Source organism: Cibotium barometz, chromosome 1 (genome assembly GCF_041138505.1).
Source record: "Cibotium barometz isolate CiBa-2024 chromosome 1, ASM4113850v1, whole genome shotgun sequence".
Lineage (NCBI taxonomy): Eukaryota > Viridiplantae > Streptophyta > Polypodiopsida > Cyatheales > Cibotiaceae > Cibotium > Cibotium barometz.
In genome coordinates this window covers 7586807-7595084 of record NC_141046.1, presented here as the reverse complement: position 1 = coordinate 7595084, position 8278 = coordinate 7586807, and positions in this window count along the sequence as shown.

Genomic DNA, 8278 nt, shown 5'->3' with positions numbered 1-8278 from the left:
CTCCTTAAGTTCTATGGCTTCTCGGATTGGGATCTTGTATGCACGCTGGGCTATTGGTGGCTGAGCTCCGGGGGTTAGCTCTATCTCATGATCTACTTCCTGAGTTGGAGGCATCTCAGTCAGCTCTTCTCGGAATACATCAGCATACTCAACCACTCTGGTTCCTTAGCCTTGGATTTTCTATTTACTGGATTCATTTTAACGACATAGACAACTTGCTTCTTTCTGAGTCCTTTCAGCAACTTAGAGGCTTTGACTAACTGCAGAACTAGGGTTTCGAAAATTCTAGTTCCTTGAACTTGATTCCCGTGAAGGTCGAGGAAAGATATGGTTCCATTGTGACAGTGAATGTCAGCCTGATTCTTATGGAGCCGATCCATCCCAAGGATTCCGTCATAGATTCCCAAAGGTAAGACTCTGAACTAGCAGTCTATTACATTCCCATCTAGATTAAACTGAATACAGTCTGTCTCATGGTGTGTGAAAAGAATCTTCCCACCACTAGCCAATTCTACTTGCATAGGTTTTCCTATTTTCTGATCTAGAACTAACTTATGCAAACATCCTAGGGAAATAAAAGAATGCGTACTGCTTGAATCAATCAAAAGCTTAAAGTGCTTACCCTTGTGCTTTGTTGGAGTATGAATGACTGAGAACTAACGATTCTACCCTTGATGTTCAATGGCGGCATAAATCTTTCCTCTTTCTTCCTCCACTACATCAACTATTGTGCGGCTCTGGCTGCTGCTGTGTCTGGGGTGGAACTCTCTCTCTCTGGCTTCCCCAATCCTGGGAGGGGGATCTGAGACTACTCTACATTGAGGCTACAGGCTGATCTGGCAAGACGAAGATCAACCCTCTCCTCCTCAATCTCCAGAGTTTAATTCTCTACCATTCATCAACATGATCTCAATAGAAGAATGGATGTGTAGGCTGATCGTACAGTTTATTACTTTATGTATCAAGATGCCCCAAATGTCGCCATCCAAATAGCTGTCAAGTTCCTGGACAAGAATACCATTTGGATCTATTTAGAGGACTTCAAGGAAGAGAAGGGTCCCTTCAATGGCACAAATACGATGAATCACATGTGCAGGACCTTGCCTTTCACAACAATCTCGGGCCTACACTTCGGTAAATTTATGGGATGTTTGTGCACATCTAATTTTTGGAAGCTTTCATATCAGGATGCAAGATATTCTCATTGGATTTCATTCTTTCAGGTTATAACTTTGTCTTCACCTGCAACAATGGGATGCCACTCCAATTCTTAAAGGTGATGCAACACTTGCACATGATGAGGTTTCGTGAAGATAAACTAAAGATCCTCTCATCAACAAAACCCATCGTTCACAGCTTCCAAGGACAGAAAAGCTGGTCTAGGCAGGGGGTTGATAACTCTATCCGTACATATGAAACCCCTAGGATTATTTCACATAATGTATGGCCATGGGCCCAATGATGTATCAAAAATCAACCATAAGCCTTGTATATATGGGTAGAGGTAGGCAATGTGCATGGCACCAAGCAAAGCCCATTTGTATATATATACCTTTTGATAATGTGAATGGGGGGAGTTCAATCATTTCTCAAGTGTAAAGCTTTTATATTCTCTTGAGCTCTTACTATCTTGCTTGCTTAGTTGTATGATGCATGCTTGTGTGTGTGATTGGAATGTCTTAATTGTGCATGCTTGATAGCTTGTGTGAGATATTGATTGAGAAAGAGTGAAGAAGAAGGTGGTTTAATCTTTCTATCTTAACCATTACCTTTTGGAAGGATTACTTAGTAGAATGAGAGTAGATGACGGGCTCTATTAACCACATATAGTTAACACATTTCTATGACAACTATGTTCGCACACTTATGTAATGGGCACCCGCACTATACTATAAATCTCATCATTCGATGAGGGAAACGCTCTAAAGATGCTCCCAAGTCTTGAGCTTCAATGGACAGACAAGAGGATCTCGATTAGTTGGCCAAACCATAAAGAAAATCCTTGTAACTATGTTTTGGGCACATCGGGTCACTTACTCCCGGCGGCCTAGTGGGAAAATGCTTAGAACTATAAAAGCCAATTTCTCTTGTTTGTAACGCATTCTCCCATTTATGCGATAGAAGTGGAGTGTTTTCTCTCTCTCTCTCTCTCTCTCTCTCTCTCTCTCTCTCTCTCTCTCTCTCTCTCTCTCTCTCTCTCTCTCTCTCTCTCTCTCTCTCTCTCTCTCTTGCAACTCTAATCTAGTATATGTGGTATGCTTAGGGTTAGGGTTTGGGTGTGATTAGTGCTAATCGCTCGTTCTCTCTTGCTTCCCTCTTGTTGCTTCTTCTCTCCCTCTCTTACTTGAGTGATCAAGCTATCACCCGCGATCGTCTTCCCGCCACGAAGATCCCACGTGATCTTTGTGAGAGAGGTTGCACCACCCATGGGATTAAGAACCACCTGGGTGTGACAAACGAGTGTGGAAGGACTGCAATGACGAGCGGCTATCCACACGCAACAGTGGATCACTTGAGCATAGCTCAAGCTTGGCAGATCAGTAACTTCCCAACAACGACACGTTAGGGTGAGCTTAACATCTTTAGCACCTGATCTTCGTGAGAGAGGTTGCACCACCCGTGGGATTAAGAACCACCTGGGTGTGACAACGAGTGTGGGAGGACTGCGATGACGAGCGGCTATCCACACACAACAGTGGATCTCTTGAGCATAGCTCGAGCTTGGCAGATCGGTAACTTCCCACGACACATTAGGGTGAGCTTAACATCTTTAGCACCGCTATCGGCGGCGGCAGGGAGCGCCAATTCGCTTTTTGTTGAAGCCTTCCCTATTCGAACCCAACAGAGTCTCCATTTGCCCAATGCCAAGTAAGTAACTATGGCATTCAGTTTTGGGTTGTTTGATTTATTTTATTGATTGTTTTTGTTTTGATTTTGTGCATGGCTTATGGTTGGAGGTAAGATTAGTAAGTGTTTAAACTAAAAAACTAGAGATTTGAGTGATTAGAAAGCTCAAAAGAGAGGGTTTTGCTTAAACCAAGAGTGTTTTTTTTAACTAATTTTTAGCTTTCAATCATGTTTTTTGTTAGATTTGTATACATAGGTCGATTAGGAATGTAAGAACCCTAATTAACCAAAAAAACAAAAAACAAATCGTAAATAATCTCTTAATTTTCACTAATTTTCACTAATCTATTGGTTAGTATTAGTAAGCTGAAAGAGAGCTAAAAACCAAAAAAATGAGCCTAATTGCTTGCAATTGGACTAATTGGAGTGGCATTAGTGTTCTAAACACTTGCCTTGACCTAATTACATACCTAGACCACTCTCATTAGGTCACAATTAGTGAGAATTAGCACTAATTAGGTCTCATTCACCTAAATTTTTCCCTTTTGAGTGGGCTAATTAGAGACTTAATTAGAAAGATTAGTTGGGGATGACCACATCATTAGGTTAGCCTTAACATTGCTAATTCACCTATCAAATCTCCATCTCAAAACTCCTCAACATTAGGGAATAATTAGAGAGCAAAGAAAGAGGGTTAAAGGGTGATTAACATTGGGATTAGGAAAGATTAATCTTTAGTTAAGTTAGAGTGTCTTTAGATTAGTTGAAAACCAATAATTTAGAGTTAACCACTAACTTTAGCCTCTTCCCACCTACTTATCATTAAGAAGGCTTAGTTGTCCCACTCAAAAACTGGAATCTCCACCCAACCCAAATTCAAAATCGTGCGGCAACGTAATCAGGAAAAAAGAACTTTTTTTCTTTAAAAAAAACCCTTTATCACAACCACACCTTCACGAAGCCGTGGCCGTTCACACCTAAAGCCATAGCCGTTCACTCCTAAGCATAGGGCCGTACACTCTTAAGCGTACAGACGTACACTTCCCAAAGAAAAACTTTTTTTGAAAATTTAAAAAAACTTTGCTGCCACGATCGTACCTTCTCACGAAGCCACAACTATTCACACCTAAAGCCACTGTCGTTCACTCTTAAGTGTACGGCCGTACACTCCTAAGCGTATGAACGTACGCTTCTTTTAAAAAAACTTTTTTTAAATTAAAAAGAAAACTTTGCCACTATCGTACCTTCACAAAGTCACGACCGTTCACACCCAAAACCACAGCTGTACACTCTTAAGTGTACAACCGTACACTCCTAAGCATACGGACACACGCTTCAAAAAAAAATTTGATAAAAAAAAACTTTCCCACGATTGTCGCTTTACGAATCCATGACTGTTCACACCTAAAGCCATGGTTGTACACTCTTAGGTGTATGGCCGTACACTCCTAAGCGTATGGACATACACTTCCAAAAAAAAAAACTTTGGCACGATCGTACCTTCATGAAGCTGTAGTTGTTTACACCTAAAGTCACGGCCATTCACTCCTAAGCATACGGCCGTACACTCCTAAGCGTACAAACGTACACTTCCAAAAATAAAATTTTAAAAAAAATCAAAAAATTCAGATCTTTAGAGATGCTTAAGGTCTCCCTCTTGGACTCAATAGGGAGGTTTTTACTCACACGAACACCTAAAAAGACCTTGTTTCACCTTAAGGGTGCGTTCATGCATAAGGAAAACTTCTATTTTTGATCAACGTACGCTGTTGAAGGTTTTCTAAACCTCAATGCACACCATGGACACCTTTCAGTCATAGTTGGATGCCCCAAGTTCCTCCATTCCATTGGGCTGCAGCACCCCGGCCATTGTACATTCACATATGGCCGATATGCCAAAAACGTTTGGCTGTGTGGGTGAAACGATTTGTAAAGAGCCCTCATCTAGTGGTGCAGCTCTGTATATGCACCACTGCATGAATAGACGCCCCAAGCACACACACGTGTTTCCTTCTATAACTATGGGCCTATTCCCACCCCCCACCCACGTACCACCTCCCCTTGACCCCGAAATTGGCATTGCGAGCCTAGCACAAGGTATTGGAAGGAGAGTGGTATGAAAATTGCACCCACAGATATCACATACACAACCAATGTGGGGAAAAATCTTGAAACTTATGCCAAAATTCCACAGAGTTGGAGACCCTATATCCCACCTAGAGGTCTTAAACCAAATCTTTCAAGCATTGGAAATCTTTGATGATGCAACAAAGGTCCATCTCTTTGGGCTCATCCTTGTAGGTAAGGCGGTGCAATGGTTCCAATCCTTGGACCCTCGGCACAAAGGCACTTTGAAAGTCGTGAAAGAGGCCTTCACAACACTTGGATTTGCACCATACGGGCCCAAATGCAGCCCTGCTATCTAATTGTTCCAACTGGAACAAAAACCAAGCCTGCAAATGGGCGATCTTTCTCTTTGGGGGCTCAAATGGGTGATCGTTCTCGATGACAATATGCAAGAAAGCCATTCCATGGCCTTCACACTTGGATTTGCACCATACGGGCCCAAATGGAGGCCTTCACGAGACCATCTGTTAGTGAAGGACCCCTCAACCTTTGATCAAGCTTGCAAATGGGCGATCTTTCTTGATGACAATATACAAGAAATCCATTCCACGCAATTGGCCACCATTGAGCCAATGACAACCCACAGCTCATTTTGTAACATTACCCTCATATCCTCCTGAGCACCATACATTAATGGTGGCACCGCCCCCAACCTCGTGCTCGCACATAGCGCCACCACAGCCTTCTATAGTTCCTGTCTTTCCATTACAACCATTGCCTTTCAGAGAAAACCCCTTGACCATGGAAAAATCAAGACTTGGGCCATTACCAACCCCATGGAGCCTATCTGCTCCAACACCCTTGAGGCGCCCATTACACATCATTTTGCTTTGCCTGTGCCTCACATGGACCCTAAATCAATGTCACACACCATAGGTGCACCCACAAGGAAACCACCTCTTTAGTGTTTCCTTTGCCATCATGGACCCCATAAAGTGGGTGAATATCCTCATAAGAAAAGCTTGTCGTTGACACCACAATGTCATGGTTGTGGGATCCACCATTACTTCAAAGATTTCCCTTTCCAATCAGTTTCTCCCTCCACGGTTGAAGGCATATCATCCCTCAATGTGTTGAGAATTCAACATGGGAATATATCCACTATCCCATTGAATGTCGTCACACGGTTGTTGCAGGCCAAACTCAGGAAGGCCATGGAACCAAAACAGTCCAACACCTTAGCTACCAAATGTGCCACATCCAAAACAAAACAACACTCAAAGCACATTGGCAAAGGTGAAGATCAGGTTACCATCCCAAGTGGCTCAATAAAGACCACATCTTCCTCCTCCGAGAGTGATGTATTATGCCAAAATGCCACTCCCCCAAGCAACCTTGAGGAATTAAGCCAAACTACAAAAGTGGCTGGCCGCATATCCCAATCCCATCATGGAGAAGCAACGTCTTCAAACAACAGGCCCAAGCACTGGTACAAGACTGCCAGGCTCAACTCAAAAAACCACCATTACCATTGCCAAACGTAGGCATACCCCTGGACACGCAATCCCTCGTAGAACTATGTAATGGATGTACAGGAAAAGAACCTGAACTTCCACACAACACGTACGAAAGGAGCTCGAGCTTATGCTCGAGGCTGAGGAAGATCCATTCACCAACATGACGTTAACAAACGAAGATCTTGTCCCACCGGTGCCTACTAGCCCTTCATTGCTTATTCCACATGCAGCCAAGACCAAATCCCACATTCATATCGAAGAACTCGATGTGGACCGAGACACTGAGTCCGACAAAGACTCACAAGGTGTCCACACAAAATTTGCTGAAATATTTTACCCTCCTATGAGTCTTTACCTAAAGCGTCAAATAAGGACCAAATTGAACTTCCATATACCATTGCGGTCCAACCTATGAACCAGGCCCTGAACATAAGGAAGCTCCTCATCAACACGACCTTGCCGGTCTATCAGCCTTTCTTTCCTCCCAAATCCAAATGCCCATTGGAACCTTGTTATTATACAAGGCAATCCGAATTTATGGAATGACCTCACAGATTGGATGGAACGAAAACTACAAGCTCCCATAGTGGAGATGGACAACTCAGATTCCTCGGATGAATCTGACCCCCATCATCCTGAATTCAATCATGAGAATAACCCACAACCCAAAGGTGCATCGACAATTCGAGTAAATGCGCTGGGTCACTACTTTGAAAGTGATGACACAAACGTAGCCCTGCCCATTTCCTACAAAGAACATGTGATCACAGCCATCCTAGATGGGGGTGCTAGAGTAAGCATCATCACAAGGACCTACTTGTAAAACTGGTGTAACCACCCCTTGATCACACCAAATTGATGCTAAGGCTTGCGGAGGGGACATCCACAAAACCCGTTGCAGTGAAGGAGACCTCAAGATTAAAGTCGGTGACATGAGCTTCAAACACACATATCTAGTCATGGACTTTACTCACGGTGGCTAGGACAGCATCCTGGGAAGACCCTTCATGAGACTGACATGACTGGTCCCCATGACTGGGACACAGATCATGTATACCTCGGCAAACAAGATTGCATGCTCAAAGTGAAATTACGTACATGGAAGACACATCCCATGATGTGAGAGGTCCCTTCCGAAGATTATGTGACCACAACCAGGACTAACGATCTCTGTGTTTGCAAAGCTTGTCATCAAATCCTTGATGACGTACGGAGCCATACACAGCCGCTTCTGTCAATGATGACAAAGCCGACCATGACTGGATAGAAATCCTAGCCACACTCAATACACTCCCAAATCACAAACTCGGAGCGCAGTTTGTGGTCACAACCTCCCAGTACCTTCATGAAACCTACAAGGCCTTTGTCTCACTTAACACCCTGAGTGTAAGCACATGTAATTTACAGGGCCTTTGCCTCTCTTAACACCCTAAGTGTAAGCACATCTCCCCAACATGAAACCGTAACCCTTCAGGTATGGTTAGATTTTTCCTTTGGCAGAAATATGCAAAGAATGCGTGTCGTGTTGTCTCCCACAACTAGCCACAATCTTTGGCCATGAAAAACATGGGTCTCCCTAGGCAAACCATACCTTCACAGTGCTCATGCCAAAATTTAGCTGTCTGGCAAAAAACGGATAAGAAATCTTGGGTTTTTTTACACAAATGGTACATACTATCTCTAACCCATTGCCTTGTAAGTTCTATGTGGTTCCCACATGTGAGACCAAAGAAGCAGTCATCCTGAGAGGGAGCTGAGTCAAGAACGCCACATGTATAGTCGACTTAGTTGACAACACAACTACCCTCGAGTTTTCCAAGGAAAAGGTAACGATGATCCTCTAGGAC